Raw genomic sequence first — 6,249 nt, 5'->3', positions numbered from 1 at the left:
TACAGGTTTCAATACGTAGTCAGCTGGCTCCAAGGCAACACAGCATGGCAGAAGGGCATGAAAGACAGGATCTGCTCACAGCAAGGCAGATAGAAAGCAGAGTCACAGAAAAATCCTGGAAGGATTTGAGCATCCCCCAAATGACCTACCTTTTCTTTTTTTTTTCAATTTAAATTTATCATCATTTAAAAAAATTCTTTTATTGGTACATTTTAGATATACAATATGTTTACATTTGTCATTGGGTGCTTGTACATGTACATGATGTATCTTAGTTCTTATTTTTTTTCCCCATTACCTGTGTACCCTTTGCCCCCTCCACCCTTCCCTATTTACATAGTTTCATTTCCATTTTTTTACTTTTCTCATAATTTTTCCTTTCCCTTCTTCCCTTTTCCCTTCCCCTCCCACGAACCCTACACCTTTGGACCTTTGCCTATTTCAAATTATCAATTATTCGTTTTAATCATTTTAATCTTTATTTACACTTTCAGTTTCTCACTCTAGAGAAACTATTTGGTATTTACATGTGTGTCCTATTTATTTCACTTAAAAGTATGGCCTCTATATGCATCCATTTAGCTATAAATGTCTCTAGTTTCTCATTCTTTATGGCTGAGTAGTACTCCATTTTATTAAAAAAAACCCACATTTTCTTTACCCAGTTTCCAGCTGATGGGCACTTGGGCTGTTTCCAAGCTTTAGCTATTACGAACTGTGCCACTATAAACATGGGTGCACATATATCACTGTGATGTGATTTTTAAAAATCTTTTGGGAATATCCCCAGCAGGGGAATAGCTGGGTCAAATGGGACCTCAAGCCCTAGTTCTTTGAGGTATCTCCATGCTGATTTCTATAGTGGTTGCACCAGTCTGCACTCCCACCAACAATGGAGAAGGGTTCCTTTCTCTCCACACCCCTACCAGTATTTGTTATTGGTTGATTTTTTCATAGCAGCCATTGCTTGTGGGGTGAGGTGGAATCTCAGTGTTGTTTTCATCTGTATCTCTCGAATGACCAGTGATGTTCAACATTTTTCCATATATTTATTTGCTGCTTTTACTTCTTTGTCTGAGAAATGTCTGTTCATTTCAGATGCCCATTTTTGAATTGGGTCTTGAATTTTGAGGGGTATGATTTTTTTCAATTCTTTACATATTCTAGATAGTAGACCTTTGCCTGAGGTAGAGCTGCTAAAAATTTTTTCCCAGATTGTAGGTTGTCTCTTAGCTCTGTTGGTGGTTTCTCTTGCAGTACAGAAGCTTTCTAATAAAATGAGATCCCAGTTGTTGATTCTTTGTGCTAGTTCCTGTGCTACTAAGGTTTTGTTCATAAAGTCTTTTCCTATGCCAGTGTCTTCAAGAGTTTTATGTAACTTATCTTCCAGCAAGTTTAGTGTTTCTGTTTTAATATTTAGATCTTTAATCCACATTGATCTTAGTTTAGTGCATGATGATAAGTACAGGTCTAGTTTTAATCTCTGGCAGGTTGAAATCCAGTTTTTCCAACACCATTTATTAAATAGGCTATCTTTCCTCCAATAAGGGTGGTTGGCTCCATTATGACCTACCTTTTCTTATCAGATCCCACCTCCTAATAGTAAGTCAGCTTAAACCTTCATAATGCAATCACCTTCCCACAGTCCCACCTATGAGCATATGAGGCTCTTGGGAGACATCTAACTATAAACTGTAACAGTTTGTGATGATAACTATGAAAGATATAATTGAACATAGTATTTATGTTATCCTGAATTTATAGCAAAAACTGAAATCAAGATAACCAAAAACCTGGGCGGGGGATTTACCTCAGTGGTTCCGGCACCTGCCTCAAAAATGCATGGACCTGAGTTCAATCTCTGGTACCGCCCCCCCCCAAAAAAAGATAACCAAAAACCTGCTGAGGTATTACCAGAGTATTCTATCACTGTTTTTTCAGTGAAGTTACTACTCTAAACTTGATAACTGATAGAGAAACAAAGAGAGAACAACTTCTTATGCGGATAATTACTTGGCTTACTATTAGTTTAATGATTTCTTAGATTCTCATATCAAATAAGAATTCATTAACTTAAGATGTAATATGTTCTCCAAATAAAGTTTTATAACATGTTTATAACTATCTGTACCTAGTAGGTACAGACAGTAAAAATGCATATGAAGGCTTATTTGGTGGTCAGAATGATAGGAATCAAGGTCTTTGGCCTAGAATTCCAGATACTTGTAGCTCTATGTCAGCATGTAGTTCATATTTAATGTATTAATGCTACTCTGTGACTCACTGAGCACTGGAAAAATTTTCCCAGTGGATCAGCACATTTGCAGAACCAGGTGTTTCTGTAATTGTGACACCATGAAAAACATTCATAATGCTCCGAGGTCCTTTAAACTCTGCTTCCACCTGTACTTTTTGGTCGAGTCCAGTGGCTGCTTATGCTTTTCAGGGATCTGCTTGTTTGTGTAGGTGTATTTTTTTGTTTCTGAATTTATTTTGCTACATTTTATAGAGGAAAATTTATAGAAAAAGATTTAACAAGCTGGCGTCGAGAGTCATTCACATCTCAACCAGGTGCACTGCTAATACGCAGTTGTAAACCAATGAACAGGTAAGGAAAGCATGATGTGAATAAAAGCTCTGAAGGATTAATTGTATGTCCATAATGAATATATCCCAAGGTGTACTTTAAACATGTGTTTTAAATTGAGGCATTTTCCTCCTTTTTCCCTTAACTCTTTTCAGTTTCTCTGTGTCATTTATATGCATACAGTTAGCATAGTCTATATTTGGCTATCATGGAAATGAATGTCTCTTTTCATATAATAAAACTTAATTCTATAGGAATTTTAATTTATACATAACAAACACATATTTTTCCATTTCTAAATCTACACATTTTACTCTTCTAAAGAATGAGTTATTTTTATATTAGCAAATGATTCATTTATATTCAAGAGTACTCTATTAAGGGCATATTTTAATTTCTTAGTACCCATTTTTCTTATATTAGGCAGCAACACAATAACTTAACCCAGGACCATGCTTAATTTTTTTCAAAGGGATAATCTTCTGTATTACCTAATTTCTTCATTCTGAAAAACTTGGAAAAAACCCATTGTTAAAATTTAGTTTCCAATAAAAATAACTTTTATTTTATTCATTCTGAATCATATGTATGATTTTGTTTTCTGTGTTTCATATTTGGGAGTATCTTAGCTATTTACTTTCCATATAATCCATAATAAAGTAATACTTTGGTTATTTTTAATACTAGTGGCATTTTTACAAGTCATATTAGCAGTATTTTTACAAGTTTATGTTTAATTATATTTTTTAGTGTAAAGCATTGTTCTATACTTGGTTTTAGCTTTTTAAATGGCATTTTCACAACTCAAAATGTAATTAAAAACCAAGAATGGAAAAAGAAAATCTTTGGATGAAAGTAGATAGTGTATTAAGTTTAAATATAAACCTTGTTCTCATATTTTGAGTAGAAAAATAAAAGCTTCTGTGAACAAATTATTTTTTAAGAAAATTATTGCACTTTTATCTTGAATATTTGAAGATTTTAACATTTATATTCACCCAACGTTTGCTACTCAAAAACAGAGAAGTATTTTAACTGTGCTGACTTTATCAAAGATTTAAAAATTTAGCACTATCTATGCACTGAACAAATACATTAACTTCACTTTTATCTGCTACACAAGATTAGATATACAACTGTTAATAGTATTAGTGTCTTCACATACAAATATTGTGACCTTGATAAGATAGGACTATTGCAATGTTATTGGACTGAAGAAATATAAAGCAATCAGTATCTGATTAGTTGAATGAAGGAGAGTATATTTGTTGCTTTTTCCTTTTTCTTCTTTTTGTGATTTACACAACAGAATTTTATTTTCTTACAGTTGTAATGATGGAAGTCTTAGATCAAGTTGTCAGCAGGATTAATATCTCCTGAGGCCATTCACCTTGATTTGTGCATGGCACCCTTCTCTCTGTGACATGTCTATGCACACACACCCCTGGTGTCTCTTATAGGGACACCAGTTCTATTGGATTAGGGCCTCACCCTTGTGACCTCCTTTAACCTTAATCACCTCTTTAAAGTCTCCAAAAAAATTCACATGGGGCTATAGGATTTTGACTATGAAATGTGGGAGTGGACACAATTCATTTCATAGAGTAAGGTGAATAGAAGGAGCACAAGATATGTTTTTAGAAGAGAAGAGGTCTATCAGCTATGTTTAGTCAGAATAAATTTGGTAATTACTCTAAGCATCTATTTTCTCTTCTACAAAACAGTGATAATAATTGATATCAAGTTACTACAAGAAAATTATAATTGTTATATTTTACTTAAAATTTAAGGTACTGATTTCAAAGTTCTCTACCACAAGGAGGTAACATAAAATGAGGGTTATTTCTCAGTAAATTAAAGTGAAATGAAGGATGTCATTAAAACTTTAAAGATAAAATCAGGGGTTACAAATTGGCAGTTCATGGGCCAGAAACAGCTTGCAAACTGGTTGTTGATCTGCTCAGTGTTTAAAATTTGTTAAATTAGTTGCCAACCTTTAAAAGTCAATTGAATTCACATAAAAATCTGGATTTCCAGTTTAACCTCTTGCTAAGTATGGTAGTAATGGACTGGTCATAGATTTTGAGTAGCAACATTGCCGGCTTATAGTTTTTCTAGTAATACACAATCCCTGTTTTTGTCTGCACATAGCAATTGACATTTATTGTCACAATTTTGTGTTACACAAAAATAAGAATACTTGTACTGGATCCCTGAGTTGTTGCCTCTTGATCGACCAATTATATTAACCTATAGGTTATTGAATAAAGAAGCAATAAAAGTCACAAGAAGTTATAAAATGGAGCAGAATAAAAAAAAAATCCACTAAATTATAACACATGTAAACTATGGAATCTCTGTTAATACTTATGGATATTTTGATTCTCACTATAAAAATAAACTGAACTAACTATAAAGCACACTTACCACAAACATCCATACACTCCACATTAACATATTAAAAGCCTCTATGTCAGAATTAACATTCTTCTAGCAGTTTCTTCAGCTGTTTTTCTGACTGAACTATTAACTCTGCTCTGGGAACAGTAGTATCACTGAAATCTCTCTTCATTCACTTGGAAATGAAGATGAATGCCTGGGAGAAAATAAGGCTGACTGTGATGGACTTCACAGAAATAATCAGCATGAGGCACGCAACCTGAACATTAGAGCCTGAATGCCTGGTTTGGAGGAACTGAGAACAGAGCTCTCTGACTGCCCCACACTGAGTCATAGCTTTTAAACAAGGCTTTGAGTCAGAGTTCTCAGGCTAGGCTTGCTGCTTGCCTGGCTCCCCATAAGTCTGTCCCTTTTTATCCAGAGATTGGGCCTGTGATTTAACATAGCAGTGACAGCAATAGTTATCCCAAAAAACATCCTTAACAACTCTCTTCTAATACAACTCACTTATTCTTTGTGAAAGATGAGTGAGTCATGCAGGGAGCAGACTGCCCATTAGTGGTACATTGTTAATTGGCTCTTTAATTAGTTTAGTGGCATATAATTATTCGAGGTCAAATAATAATTAAATTTTTGTACACTCCTTTTTTTCCCTAGTAAATTACCACTGGACCACCCTCCACGAAGAAGGATCTCTAAATAACACACAGGATGTTTGCTGTATTATACAAGGAAGTGTGTGATTTTTTCCCTACAAAAGCACCCTTTAAAAAAAAAATCTCTTCATAAAAAGAATCATTTCATCATTGTTTAAAAAAACTCCTTTTAAGAATAAAAATCATTAAATAAAAATGTCAGAAATTTTCTTCATCCAATTGAGTTGTCCAAAGAAAACATAAAATACATCAATATTCTAGTATAAATCTCAAATATTAATTGGAAGTTCAAGCAGTAAGATGAACTTTCCTGTAAAGGTTTTATTTTTTTTTTTAATTAAGTATTCTACAAAAATAAACCTACCTTCCACAATTACTTTAGGTGAAATAAATCACCTAAAATATCTGCAGCCTTTTTTCTAGAATCAAACACTTGATTTTTTTATTTAAAATGAATCCACTAAAATTTCATAAAATTCTACTTAAAAATTAAAATCCAGGAATTTGTTTTCTTACATTGACTTAGGAATAATAGGAAAAAAAATATTCAAAATCACATTAAAGATTCTGAATTTGAATTGTATTGAAAGAAAATGTGATTCTGGA

The sequence above is a fragment of the Heterocephalus glaber genome, unplaced genomic scaffold, assembly GCF_053883595.1.
Source record: "Heterocephalus glaber isolate CG9 unplaced genomic scaffold, H.glaber_assembly_v1.0 deba00001461, whole genome shotgun sequence".
NCBI lineage: Eukaryota > Metazoa > Chordata > Mammalia > Rodentia > Bathyergidae > Heterocephalus > Heterocephalus glaber.
The sequence above is the reverse complement of the archived record's forward strand: the minus strand, read 5'-3'. Positions refer to the sequence as shown.